Here is a 15,564-nt window from a genome sequence, read left to right as displayed (position 1 = left end):
CCCTGGGCTTGTTAACACCCTCTTCTTTCCTCTGCCACCCCTAGCCCCATGTCCCCCCCGGAACTGTCATCCCATTGTTCTCTCTTCTGGCTTATTTATTCCACCTATCCCTTCCAGGTAGACATGCTATGTACTATCACAAGATTGACACAATTCCTTTAGCAGCCAAGTGCTTAACAACTCAATGACCTTGGCTCTTTAAAAATGTGTTGTTGTTATGTTATTGTTGATAGGTACCATGGAGCCGCTTCTGACCCAGAGTGACCTTATACACAGTGAGTGACACTCTGCCTAGTCCTGCACCATCTTTATAATTGTTCCTATGTTTGAGACCATTGTCTCAGTCACTTGCGTCAACCCATCTATGTGAAGGTTTTTCTATTTTTCTCTGCCCCTCCACCTTACCAAGAATGATGTCCTTCTCCAGGAACTGATCTCTCCTGAGAACGTGTCCAATGTCTATGAGACAAACCTCAACATCCTGGCTTCCAAGGAGCACTCTGGCTATACTTCTTCCAAGACATATTTGGTTCTTCCTTTGTTATGGTTCTTTTTCAGTAACATAATTCAAGCTCAGCAATTCTTCAGTCTTCCTTATTCAATATCCTACCTTTACATGCACATGTGGCAATTGAAAATACTGGGACTTGGATCAGGCTCACTTTAGTCCGTGAAGTAAACTGAAAAAGTAATTATTATAAAATGTGAGGACTCATCTCCTTCTATGAAGTTTTTCATGGAGTTAGGATCACATGTTATAGGAATGCTATCTGCCAGCGGAAGTAGCTACAATCAGGAAAACAGTGCCACCTGCCTGTGGTGCAGAGACAAATAAATAGTTGAACCTAGGAATAAACATTATAAAATATGAAAATAGGAATTTTGTATATAGAGCTCTTGCTACATATCACATATACAATCAGGAAATGTATACTTTTAAATCATTTTGATCTTTACAACTTCTTTTAAAATTGGTAATACTTCTATTTTGTACATAATAGGTGGGGGGCCCAAAGAAAGTTAAGACATGGATCAGCCGTCACAAAATCATCAACATCAGACCCAGGATTTGGGTCTCCACTTAGGCTTGAAGCCTGAAGTTCATGTTCTGTATTACCATTCTAACTTCCATAGTGAGTAAAGGAGGAAAGAAATGCATGAGTGACTGTTATCCAGCACACATACTTTACATGATCCAAATACATTTTAGATTAGAGCAATAATAGTTTAATTTATATGTGCTAGGGAAATACATTTTACCTGATTGAAGTGTAAACATGATGGGCCCTCAAAGGTTCAGCCCAGAAACAGCAGCGCTCTTTATATTCTCATCTAGTCGTGAAAAAGGAGCTACAGCAACATCTGTGCCAAATGTTGGATCCATCGCCACTATTGTCGGTAGTAAAGGAACAGTGCCGGAAGGGTAATTAATGAAGGCTCTGTGTTATGCCACCACACAGAGATAAAGCCAGCGCAGCGAGGAGAAGACAGAAGCATTCTTCATGATATTCTCACAACAGGAAGCTCATTCCTTCAAACACACGACCTTTACTGTCTGTGACGGCTAGAGTGGAATTCTCCCACCATCAATATTTCTCTTTATTGATTCAGAAAAATCTCTGTTAGAAAAACAAACTGAAAGTGAAATTTGGGGTGTGTGTTTCATGCTAAGCAGTATAGTCTCCCCCCAGAGAAGAATGGCAGTTCTACAAGTCCTTTATTGCACAACATCACAAACTCAAGCAATAAGTAAATGATTGCCGAATACTAATAATTAAAGAATTAAAATGCAACTTAAAATTTTAAAAGCTCCACTGAATGAAACCTTTCCGTAGCCATAGGATTAGACTGAGGTAGGCAACTTAATCTCTTATATAGGTTTGGTAAGCACAAAATGGAACAAATGAATAGTCAGTGGAGCACACACTAAGTCCAGAGAGCTATTTTCTTAGGCAAATACGAGCACATAGAGTGAAAAGCAGTAATGAAAACATGTTACTTGGGGGGGAAAAAAGCAGAACCAACAAAAAACAAGCCAATCTGGAAAAAAATGAGATAAAGTGTAACATTGAAACTTAATTCTTTAAACTTTTTTTTCTATTCTCAGTAAAATTTGAAAATCAAAGGTAATCATGGATGTAAAAGTATATATAGATAAATATGTTAAATTATATATTATATTTCCTATGATATATTTTATATACACACACATAATTTATAAATATACACATCTCTTCATATATAACATATATACTCAAATATAAGCCAACCCGAATATAAGCTGAGGTACCTAATTATTACCTGGGAAACCAGAAAAACTGATTGACTCGAGTATAAGCCTAGGTGGAAAATGCAGACACTATTAGTGAGTTTCAAAAATCAAAAGAAATGAAAACAAAATGGCTAAAAATTGAGACATCAGTGGTAATGTATTTAAATATTTATTTTAAATAAAAGGACGACAAGTCATTTAACATTAGTAAACCAGCACAGTAAGTGGAAAATAGGGTCAACAAAAACAATAAGGTATCAACAATGATTCCTTAAGAGTACTATTCCCTAAGCTAAATCATCAACCAAGCTAAAATGTAAAGAGTTAAAATCCTTCAAAACTGGGTTCCGCATCATCATCCGTATCCCAATGCAGAGCTTCAGCTGGTGTGAGGTCATCATAGACGCTGTCCTCACTGAGATCGCCGTCATCACCATCACTGCTGTCATTTTCATACAAAGCGCAGTCTTCACTGCCATCCATAGCATTACTAATACTACATTTCTGGAAGGCACGTTGCACCATGTCTTCTGGAATGTCTTCCCATGCATCTCGAACCCACTTTGCTATTACCTCTACGTTAGGCTTCATGAGATTTCCTCCTTTTGTTAGTCAGGCTTGACCAGATGACATCCATTCATGCCACATCCTTTGCACACGGTCTGTAAAAGGCTTATTCAAAGATACATTTCATAGGACTGCTTTGATTGGTTAGAGATGAGTAAACAAACATTCAAAACGCTGCAGTGTCAGCGGGGCTTTCAATGAACAGCAGAGAAATGGCAATCACCAGTGAGATAACGGGCACTTGTCCCATTACCTCGGGGTGGGGTGGAAGGGGGAAGCGAGATGTTACACCTCGCTCGGGTACCACTGACCCGTGTCTAAGCCGAACGCCAGTTTTTCAGCACATTTTTCTGTGCTGAAAAACTCGGCTTCTATACCAGTATAATCGGTACATATTCTTTAAATGTTAACTTTGGAATTATTCTGACATACGCTGACCTCATGCTTTACAAAATAAAACTAGCTCATAGGCGATCCCTGGTAGCATTGTGATTTAGAAGTTTAGTTGCTAATCATCAGGTTGGCATTTGAGACCCACCAGCTGCTCTACTGGAGAAAGATGAGGCCATAGGTTTCTGTAGAGATTTACATCTTGAAAGCCCTGTGTAGGGTTGTTATGAACTGGATCAACTGATGGCAGTGGGTTTGGGTTGTGAATTCTTATGGGAAAACCTAGCCCAGACTCTCTTCTGAGGTGCTGCTGGTTGAATTCCAACTTCTAGGCAGTTGAGAACAAACCATTATTGACACCACCCAGCGATATCTATCTTCTATCTATATATCATCGAACGATCCATTGATCAATCCATCATCTATCTATCTATCTATCTATCTATCTATCTATCTATCTATCTATCTATCTATCTATCTATCATCTGTCCATCTACCATCTAGCATTTGAGCCCACAATAGGAATCAATCAATCTACATAAAAGATAGGAGTTCTGTTTCGTTGTTGTAACTTTTCTGAAGGTTTGAAACAACTCCCATGAAAAGTTGTTGGGTTTTCAAATCATTATAACCTAGACTGTGGAAAGATGCTTATGGAAAGAACATTGAAGAGCACTGTGGGGAATAAATTATTTTAAGGGCCTCCAGAAATAAAACAATGTTAAGGCTTCTAAAATAAAACGAGAAAGGGAACAACTGAAAAAGAGAAAGACAGATGCTTTTCCAGTGAAAGCAATTCTAACCCAGTACCAACAAAGAAGAAGAAGAAAAATAAAATTTAAGAGATTTATAACTACTGGCTATTCCTTACAAGAGCATGTTCAGGGTTTTCATTTCATCCAGCACATATTTTAAAACAATAAATTTAATTACTTCAGAGACAAAGAAGAGAGCTTCACGTAAAACAAATGATTTATAAAGAAAAAAGTTGGAGAACATTCACAGGCTTAAAGGAAGAAAACCTGAAATTTAATTGTCTAGAAAAAACATCAAATGGGGAGATAATGTCATCTCAGGTCAGCCTGAAGCTCTGCAGAGAGCTACAAAATGTTAGAACAAACAGACACATATTGAAAACAGATGTCAAGGCACAATGTGTTCAGAGAAAGATTGGCCGTTATTTGGAAGATATAGGCGTTCACACACACACACACACACACACACACACACACACACACATGCGCGCGCGCGTGCGCACGTTCTTATTATGGATTATCTAAGAAGCCTGTTTTTGCAGGCATGTTATGTGGGAGAAGAGGGTATAATAAATATTCTGCATCCAGATATTAAATTAGTTACTTGTATTTGCTGAAATGATCAAAGGTTATCTAGTGTAAACTCAAATGAAATAAGATGCTGTTAAAGATCTGAAATATCCTTCCATACACAGTGTGAATAATAGTAATAGTGGAGAACCACAGAATATTTTAAATTTACAATGAACCTTCATTTTTAGCAACTTCTTTTTGCTTCCTGATTCTGACAAATGGATAGCACTTCTCATCTTAGACATGACTGTTTTTATATTTTACAATGAACATATTATCTTCTATTTAATATTTGGTGCTGCTGTGTTGTAGTTTGTTTTTTGTTCTTGTTTTTTTTTCTTAAACAAGTTAATGATCAAATATAAGTCTCAAACTCAGAGGGTAAAATTATCAAGATATTTACACATGGGAGAAAATCTGATTTGGGGCTATGGATGGAGATCAACAAACATTGTGTGTCATACCAGTTGCGATTTGTTATATCTTTAATTTGAAATGCATTTGCTCATCCTCTTAGGAATTCAGAATGGTAATATCGAGATGAAAGAATGACTTGAAATTGGCCACAGTCTGGTTGCTTTTTTGTTCTGTATTCTAGGATGTTGCTTATGCTTCTGAAGTGAATCAAAGCATTCTTGGAGTAAGAATAGGGACTCCAAAGCTGAGTGGCCCTGGGAGTCAGAGAAGCCTGTTTTTGTCTTGAGGTGACATCGAGCCAGTTGCGATTCATAGTGACCCTGTCTACAATGAAATGAAACACTGCCCAGTCCTGCACCATCTTCACACTTTTTGTTACATTTGAGCCCACTGCGGCAGCCACATGGGCCTTCCTCTTTTTCACTGCCCCTCTAGCTTACCACGCATGGTGTCCTTCTGTAGGAACTGCTCTCTCCTAACAACATGTCCAAGATACTTGCGATCTCACCATCCTGGCCTCTAAGAAGCAGCCTGGGTGAACTCCTTCCAAGACGGAATTGTGTGTCCTTTTGGCAGACAATGATGCTTTCAATATTCTTTACCAGCACCATATTTCAAACTCATCGATTCTTCTTCAGTCTTCCTTATCGAATGTCCTACTTTGACATGCATATGAGGCACCTGAACACATGGCTTAGATCAGTCCTCAAAGTAACCGTCATGCTTTTCAATACTCTAAGAGGTGCAGCAGGTCTACCCAATGCAACACGTTATTCTTTTAAATCTCTTGACTGCTACCTCTGTGAGCGTTGACTGTAGATCCAAGCAAGATGAAATCCTTGACAGCTTCGATCTTTTCTCCTTTTATCATGATGTTCCCCACTGGTCCAATTTTGAGGATTCTTCTTTTCTTTACATAGTTGTGAAACATACTGAAGTCTCCAATCCATGATTTTAATGAGCAAGTGCTTCTATCTCCTCACTTACAGCAAGCAAGGTTGTGTCACCTGCAATTTGGAGGCTACTAATAAACCTTCCTCCCATCTTTATTTCATCATCTTCTTTATATATTCTAACTTCTCTGCTCATTTTATCAACCTATAGATTAAATATTATGAGATGATAAACATTTACACATGCCTTCTCTGATTTTAAGCCACACAGTATTCCGTTCTATTTGCACAAATGCCTCTAGACTCGGGTGTAAGTTCCACATGCACAAAATGAAGTATCCTGGAATCCCCATTCTTCTCAAGGCCAGGCAGAGTTTGTTATGATCCACAAAGCCAAATGCCTTCTCATACTTAACAAAACACCAGTAAAAATCTTTTTGGAATTACCTGCTTTCAGCCCCAATCCGTCTGACATCAGCATTGATATCCCTTGTCTCACATCTTCTTGAATGTGGCCTGAACCTTTGGCAGCTCCCTGTCCATGTACTGCCACAACCACATAATCTCCAACAAAATTTTACTTGAATATGGTATTAATGAGATTGTTCTTAAGTTTGCGCATTCTGTTGGGTCACCTTTTTGGTGCCTATTCCAAAACCAAGCCTGGGCTTATAAATATCAGATGCACTCTTATTAATGGAAACATTCACAGAATTCTGGGGAGTTTCTTCAACATAGAATGATAATAAATATCAATTAACTACAAAAGCAAATGTAAAAAACTCAAAACCCCCAAAAAGATCTCTTTGAAGCACCATACCATTCTCTCCAAAATGACCTCAATTTCTCAAACCAGTTCTCGCAATTTTTAGCTAAGCAACAATTTGAATGCCTTGTTCATAGACAATTAACTGAAACACTCAGACACTGGAATCCTTTCCCATAAAATCTTAACAACAAAGATTCACTCTTTGTCAGCCATGTTGCAGATTGAGTGCCCAGCTTGAAACCGTGAATAACATCCATTCCATCAGGGTGATCATCAGTGTGGAAGAAGACTCTTGGTGTAAAGTATATAGCTTAGAGTTGACTATTAATTGTCTCTCTCTTGCCTTGTGTCGCCTTGAGCCTATCTGACATGCTGGCCATAAAATGTTAAATCTTGCATATCCCCTTGCTTATATATTTATACATATGATATTATGTTTTTTATTTTTTTGGTGGCCTTGCAATCCATAAAAAAGAGGAATTAGACATATATACTCAAATATAAGCCAACCTGAGTATAAGCCGAGGTACCTAATTATTACCTGAGAAACCAAAAAACTTATTGACTCGAATATAAGCCTAGGGTGGAAAATGCAGAAGCTATTGGTGAGTTTCAATAATCAAAACAAATGGAAATAAAATTACTAAAAATTGAGACATCAGTGGGCTAATGTATTTAAATATTTATTTTAAATAAAAACCATAAATAAAAGGACAAACAAATCATTTAACATTAGTAAACCAGCACAGTAAGTGGAAAATAGGTTCAACAAAAACAATAAGGTACCAAAAATGATACCTTAAGAGTACTATCAGCAACCAAACTAAAATGTAAAGAGTTAAAATCCTTCAAAAAATCCCAAGATTCTTCATCATCATCTGTATCCCAATACAGAGCTTCAGCTGGTGTGAAGTCATCATAGACACTGTCCTCACTGGGGTACCACTGACACGTGTATAAATCAAACCCCAGTTTTCCAGCACATTTTTTGTGCTGAAAAACTCGGCTTATACAGGAGTATATATGGCAGCTTGCTTTAGAGAGATCAAGTTTTGTAAGCATGTAATATCTTTGGGTATCATTTCCTTGATGTTTGTGCAGGAGTTTAATAATTCCATTAGTTATCAGAGTGACTGTGGAAAGGAAAAATAATCTTCTTTAGACTTGGAAAATAATACATCAACAAGGTTCTATAATCCTAGGGGAGGATATACTTGCAAAGATACCAAAATAGATGTCTAATCCAACTTGTCAACCCTTCTCCTTTGTCCTAGCCTGAAACTCTAACCTCCTCTTCATGGCTTCTCCCAAAGGCCACGCCATGGCTGCCAAAAAAAGCCTTCCAACGTCTGTAGCACAGATTCAGACAGATGAGGGAAAGACAATTTTGGCTTGTGCAATCATTAGCCATGCCTCGGATGAACTTTACTTACGACCAACTGTACAAAGAACACTCTGTATGTCTCTGCCTTCCTGAGAGCCTCTAGACGTTAGTTGATATGACTGGAGAAGAAACTGAAAATCAGAGCAGGGCCAACATCAGAGGAAATAAAAGAACATGTAAGAACCAGATAGCTGTCCCAGTGAACACAAGAATTTTGATATGAACAGGCTGCTAAAATAATAAATTGTTTTGCCTGGACTCACTGTCTGTATATTTCCCTTGACTAATCTGCTTTAATGAAATCCTTATTCCCACAATAATTGCAAGACATAACAACTTCTTGGAAATCCAGCCTCTATTGTCTCCAGCAAGATTCCAGAGCAGCTGAAGTAAAAATCCATAGATGTAAGCAGGAAAAAAACTGTTCCAAAGTGCCCTGGGTTATCAGCCTGTTTCTCAGAAACGTGTTTCTGTGAGGAGCTGTTGAGTTGATTCTGACACATATCCAGCCCAAGTCCAGCAGAACCAAACACTGTCCAGTCCGGCACCCTCTTCGCAACCATTGCTATGTCTGAACCCACTTTGGTTGCAGCTGTTATTTAAAACATTATGCTGCATTATTTTAAAAAATAACATACACAGGCTATGTCTACAAGCTAAACTGATGAGCCCATTATGAAGTCCATGCTCAGTAAAAAATCAGCCAAGCCAGAAAAAGGTTGAACCAGATGTTCATATAGATCCAGTCAAATCACAAGGCATAATTTAGAAATCAGTTTATGTGAAACAGATGGGCTAAGTCTTGTCTTTGTAAGCTCTGTATGTTCTGCTTATATTCCTAGATATCTGACTGAGTTTTATATTTTGATTTTTTTGGGGGGGGGGGTGTTTGCAACTCTTCTTTTCTTTTCTGACAATCATTTTAAAAGTCATACCAGTGTTGTTTATGAATATAGCTTTGGAGTAGAAGACAAATAGAGATGTGTGCTTTGGAGTAAATAGATAGGTTTCACATTTCTTCATGGCTTTAGTTTCCAGAAGGCTACAGCTTATAAATGATCATAGAGAAATGAAATGTTTGAAAATGTACACCAAGACAGCTGACTGCATCCTGCGGTAACTCCTTCCCTGAAGCCCCAACGTTGGGAAATCGTCACCTGGGAGGTAGAAGGGAGGAAGAGACAGAGTCCTGGAAATACCCTGGTCTTTATATTGCCCCAAAGCTGAAGTGGTCTCCCTTGCTTCCATCCCTGGATGAGAGACAAGGCTTACTCAGACTTCAACTCAACTGTCACTTTCTGCTTCCCTTGGAAGCCTGTCTTCCGTTGTCTTCCCTCTTTCCACACTCCCCAAGAAAGCACCATCCTTTTCTTCTTTGTTCTGTTTTTTAAAATCTTGACTCCAGAATTTCTCAGTTGGCCGAATTCTTCCTGACTTGTACCTTTCTTTGTACCTTTCTGCCCTTCGATCCTCCATTATCGCTCTAATCTCACACTAGTGTAAGAAGCCCTGCTGGTGTAGTGGTTATGCATTGGGCTATGATTCCACGGTCAGCAGTTCAAAACCACCAGCAGGTCTGCAGGAGAAAGACTGAGCTTTCGACTCCAGGAAACAGTTATAGTCTCAGAAACCCACAGTGCAAATTCTACCCTGCCTGCCCTGTGGATTCACTCTAAGTCACAATGGACTCCTTGGCAGTGAGTTTGGTGTTTGGTTTTGTTTGTTTGTTTGTTTGTTTGTTTGTTTGTTGTAGAAAACAGAGTTGCTTGTAGGCAGGGATTCTTCCTTGTGAAATTTGGAGTCCTCATTAAAAGAAAACGAGCTTCATTTAAAGAAACTTCAAGGAGTCTGGCTTTTGGTAAAAGCAGACTAAGTTGCTTTGAACCAAATGGCCCTCTGAAACTAGAAACTAGAAAAATAAAACAAAACAAAACCAGAAAACCCCCTACATCCATATGTATGAATGCATTGCAATACCATGACCATGATATTTTTCAAACCCCAAGATCCAGAACCATAGGGAAGCCCAGGAAGGTGAGCCCAGCAATGGGAATAGTGCTTGCCCCAGGGAGAAGACTGGTTTTCTAAGCAGTGTCTGAGTATCTGGGGACCTCTCAGAAATGTCAATATTTCTAGAAGTTGGAGAGGGGGCAGAAACATTTGGGGCCTGGAAAACCTTTTCAGTTTAAGCTTGGGGAGTACTGGGATGATATTCTCTACATAAGGATGAGCTTGGAAAAAAAGACTTCTCATAAAATCTAGATCATAAGATTCTGAGTGAATTACATCAGTAGCACAACTCCCTATCATAAGCAAAAAACAACAACAACAACAAAAAACACATCTAGAGGAAGAAAACTCACTGCCTTCAAGTCATAGCATCCTCCGGTGGGTTTCCAAGCCCGAAACTGTTTGTGCGAGTAGAAAGCACAGTCTTTCTGGCACAGAGTTGCTGGTGGTTTCCGAGTGCCGACCACGTGGAGAGCAGACCAATGCATAACAATCAGGGCTCTGCTGGGGGAAGAGAGCGTCACATTAGATGTACACATTTCCCCATCCAACGTTTACAGAGATATAGTAAATTCTAGCTGTAATTTCTTATATGATGCACTATAGGTCTGGACTGTATGCCATTCATGTATCATCTCAATGGGAGGGTGTTTCTACTATTCTAATGGACAGGATTAGGGCGTGAATAAAGCCTGACTTCAGTAGAGGTCAACTACCAAGTCATTCCATATGTTTCTTTGAGGGCATCTTTAAACCTACTGCAGAAGAGACTATGGCTTAAGATACAATCCTTCCTTTTCTTTGGGGGTATGATCTGCTCAAAGACTAGCTACACATCCACCAAAGCTATTCCTCCCTGAGGTAGTTAGTCTACTGTGCCAAACTGGCCAATAAACACATGTGGGATTAATTGAAGGGCGGACAGATAAATGGCTCAGTGAGCCTTACCTTTTGAGTTCTTGGGTCTCTTGCTTTCTGACGGTCGGACCAGGGTGCAGCTGCCTCAACCAGTTTCTGCTTCAGCTGGCAAGGCTCACTTCCTGCAAGACATCCCTGAGGAGAAGCTATATGGACCTACCCTGATGCTGCCCTGGGTGCTGGAGCAGATGTGTGGAAACACCTGCCAGCGCTGAGATGCTACATGTTCACTGATTTGGCTTTCCTCCTGCGTTCAGCATCATAGTGTGTGTTTTGTTAGATATAGGAGGACTTTGTGGATTGGTGTCAGATATATGGACTAATGCCTTAATGTTGTACTTGTGGGCTTGGGCAGCACTGTGTTGCACACTTAACTTTTATATAAAACTCTCTCTTATACATGAGTTTCTGTGGATTTGTTCATCTAAAGTACCCAGACTCACACACTCCCTATATATAAGAGTTTTCTAGGACACATAAATCACAGGACCATTTTGAGGTCTGTTAGAAGCCCCAGAGACAACCAAAACCAAACACCTCAGAAACAGTGGGGGTGGAGAGTCAAAGGAGCAGCACCGTGACTAGAAGGGAACTTCTCCCCATCTGGCATGAGACTATGGAACCTGTGAGACAGAGTGACAGGCAGGCTGACTTCCTGGCCCACAGAAGCAAAGGCCAAGGGACCATGTATGTGTCTGAGAGGCTGAGGACCATAACGACTTAACTACCATGTGGCTGTGAGACTGTGAGATATTGCTGTGAACTGATAACTGTATCTTTACTGTATGCTGATCCTGACCGTGGTAACCTATTAATTTCCCCAATCAGTCCCTTTAATTGTTCATATTATCGGTGAGATTTTGTGGCCATTGAAATGAATTACAAAATTCATTGTGGCACGGAGGAACAATTAGGGATGAAATAGGGTAACAAAGGATGGAGAGGGAAGGTATACCTGACTTGGGCCTCGTAGTAAAGAAACCAGAGGAGATCAGGTCTGGCCAGCCAAACTTCCCTGTCGCGTATTGGACATAGGAGAATGTGTGCTCTTGGTCCTCTGCCTCCACCCACTCTGGCTCCTCCACAGCCCAGCACAGTGGCCTTCTCCTCTGCCAGCTGCTTCCAGGACACAATGATTGGCAACCAATGAAAGTGGAAAGGCGTGTGAGAAAGCAAGAGATCAGAACTCATAGTCCAGAGAAAACAGTCAATAGAAACAGACCTAGAGATGACCCCGCCAGAGTCAACCCTGACCTGGGACAACCTTACTTTGGACGTTGTCGGCTATAAACCTTTGCAGGGACAGACAACCTCATCTTTTCCCCATGAAGCGGGGAGTGGATTTGAACCTCCCATCGACCTTGTGAGCAAGCCAATGTTTACCCTACATCATCACAAAGACTCCTTATAAACCCACCACTCACTGCCACAGGGTCCAAGTTGATTCAGAGCCACCCTGCAGGAGAGGGTTGAACTGCCTCTGTGTGCTTCTGAGGCTTTTTAGAGGAGCAGATGCCCCTGCGGAACAGCTGGTGGCTTCAAACTGCTGACCTTGTGGTTAGCAACCGATCTTGTGGTTAGCAAACACACAGGGATCTGAGACTCCTTAGAGAGGACCAAATTACTAGAATGATCAAGGATTTTATAGTTTAAAAAAAAGTTTCAGGACAAGATAGATATGAGTAAAGAAAAGGGGCTATTCGTTCTGTTCTCTAGCTGGGTAAGCTGAGGCTGTGGGAAAAGCAGCTTGCTTGAGGTCTACATGGTAAGTCAGCAGAAGTGAAGTGAGTACTTCCTTGTAAGTACTCTCAGGGATTACTCAGAGAGTGGCTTTGGATTTTAAACCGAACCAGGACACTCTGGGGGTTATATTGTCGTTGGAAACCACCCACAAACATTCAGCAACACTGAGCACATTCTTCTGATTGTGCAACTATTTTGAGGCCCCTTTTCTGAACTGTTCTGCTCCCTTGGATGGAAACTGAATAGCCCATCAGTTTTGAAAGCATTACTTCAGTGATAAATATAAACAGAGTCAAAGAGTTCTTAGAAAGCCAGCATCAAACGTACAGACAGACAATGCAGCGGAAACTGTCCCACTGACTGAGCCAAGTGCCCCTTACGCTGTGTTGAAGCAACAGCTCAAATGTTATATGTTAACTATTACAAATCATTTCACTGGTGAGTTATGAGTGCATACTTGGGTTGCCCTTAAATAAAGTTGAGTCTCTGGGGTGTGTGGGGGGGGAGGGGGGTTTAAATGGTGGTTCAATTCCACCTGGAGGTTTCTCAGAAGACTGCCCAGGTGAGCGCCTTCAGAAAGGCCACAGCCTTGAAATCCCTATGGAACAGGTCTACTCTGCACAGAGAGTTGCCCATCAATGGAAATCAGTCCGAAAGCAACCAGCACCCCATTCAAGAAATCATGAATACATTAGAAGCATGCTGATAGACAGCTGGACAGGAGTCACAAATGTTTTTAGCATAGGTAAACATTTAGGAAGGTCAAAGGGGAAACTTTCTGAATGTGATCTTAATATTACCAGGGCAACCAGGAGCCCTAGTGGCTATGTGTTAGGCAACTAACTGCAAGGCCAGCAGTTCAAAACTACCAGACTCCTCTGAGGAAGAAAGAGGAGGCTTTCTATTCTCGTAAAGAGTTGCTGTCTCAGAAACTTGTGGGGACAATTCTGTCATGTCCAATAGAGTCTCTCTGAGTCAGCATCAACTCAGAAGGCAGTCGTTTCAGTTTGAGTGTGCATAGAATGGACACCCTGGGAGGACAGACAGTCAACGTTTGGCTGCTAAGCACAAAGTTGAGGTTTGAGCCCATGCAGATTCCACAAGAGAAAGATCAGCGATACAATTCCAGACCACAGCCATTGACAACTCGGTGTTCCTCCAACACACATGGTGACCAGTTGGCATAAATTAGAATCAACTCACAGGCAATTTTGTTGTGGTGGTGGTTGTTATTGTTTTCTATAATACTGTAGTCAACAATTCCCCTAGACTGTGCATGTATCTCTAAAGATAACACGGAATGTGAATCCACATCAACACAAAGAAATGTCCATAGTGTGATTCTGTGTATATAGAATCTAGGACCAGTTGGAAGTCAGAACACTGGTTTGGGGAAGAGAGAGTAGATATTGATTAGAAATAGGAACAAAGAGAGTTCTTAGATTCTGATAATCTTCTCTTTCCTGGCTTTTGTGGAGGTTGCATGAATGTTTTTATGATAATTCACTCTGCTGCATATTTATGATTTGTGCAGCTTTCTCTACATAGGTTATGCCTCAATAAAACTTTATACAAAATTATAAATTAAAATAGGCATTCAATAAATGCTGTTGGATAAATGAATGTGTGAATGAATAGATCAATGAATCTTGTTTCAAGCACTTACAGCCACTGGAAGAAAAAAAAGTACAGGAACTGGTACTAAGGAATGAATAAAAACAACTTCCCCTGGATTAACTGGGATTTATGTCGCTGTTAAAATGAGGTGGACTATTGGGCACTTGAAATAAATGTCCTTAGGAATATTACCTAATGTTTGACTTAGCAATAAATTATTTCAGGTCTTCCACTTAAATTATTCTTCCAGCTCGCAGTCTATATGTCGTTAGTCACAGTCTACTTCTCTACATCTGAACCCAGCTCTCAAGAGAGGCCACACCGAATAAACAGAGTTCTGAGAAAAAGATGAATGGACTGATTGCTAAAATAATAAAAGGTGAATCAGAGTTGCTAATCTATGCTTTCTGTAGGAGTCCTCAGAATAAGATGTAGATATTTGATTAACCCGTTTAGCTCATTTTGAGGCTAGTATTAGATAAAAGTGGTAATTTCTGGAATATTGGGAATTTGGGGGGTGTTTCCCCAGTTAATGGGGTCTCTATTAATTAACAATACAATAAAGGTTTCTGGTTTAAGGTTTCTTCAGTGGTGTCTGATTTTACATACATCCATTTAACCCCACAGTTGTATGCTGGGATTCTCAAAGCTACTATAAGTCAGAATCAATTCAAAAGCAATTTTTAAAAATTCCAAATATTGTTCACTTTCTGATAGTTCCCTTCATCAGTGTTCAAAATTACATCTATTATATGTCTTCTCGTGAAAATATAAAGATTCTAGATTATTTTCAAGAATATATAGTAGGGCTCTGTCTTCTTTAGTTTCAGGGAAAATATATTCATAAATTCAATTCCTACCAAACCCAAACCCAGTACCTTTGAGCCAATTTTGTCTCACAGAACACACTACATAGAATTCCTGAAACTGAAGATGAACTCATCCTTGTTCTGAGGAACAGGTGTTGGGTTTGAACCACTGACCTTGTGATTAGCAACACCAGAGCTCTCAAATTCCTACTGTAGGCAGGTAATATAGCAAAATTTTCCAATATGAGAAAACAGTAAGATGAACGTTTTCATTTTATTTTGTATTTTTAATTGTGTGGACACTCCCAAGACAAGCAACTACCAGCATTGTTGAGGTTAGACGCGGCAGGCCACATTGTTCACTAAATACACTTTGCAAGTAAATTCTATAGATTATTAAGGCCTGAAGTGTCTTTCAAAACCCACTGAGTGTGGAAAGTAAACTAG

This window comes from Tenrec ecaudatus, chromosome 1, assembly GCF_050624435.1.
Source record: "Tenrec ecaudatus isolate mTenEca1 chromosome 1, mTenEca1.hap1, whole genome shotgun sequence".
NCBI classification, from domain to species: domain Eukaryota; kingdom Metazoa; phylum Chordata; class Mammalia; order Afrosoricida; family Tenrecidae; genus Tenrec; species Tenrec ecaudatus.
This window is presented reverse-complemented; position numbering follows the sequence as displayed.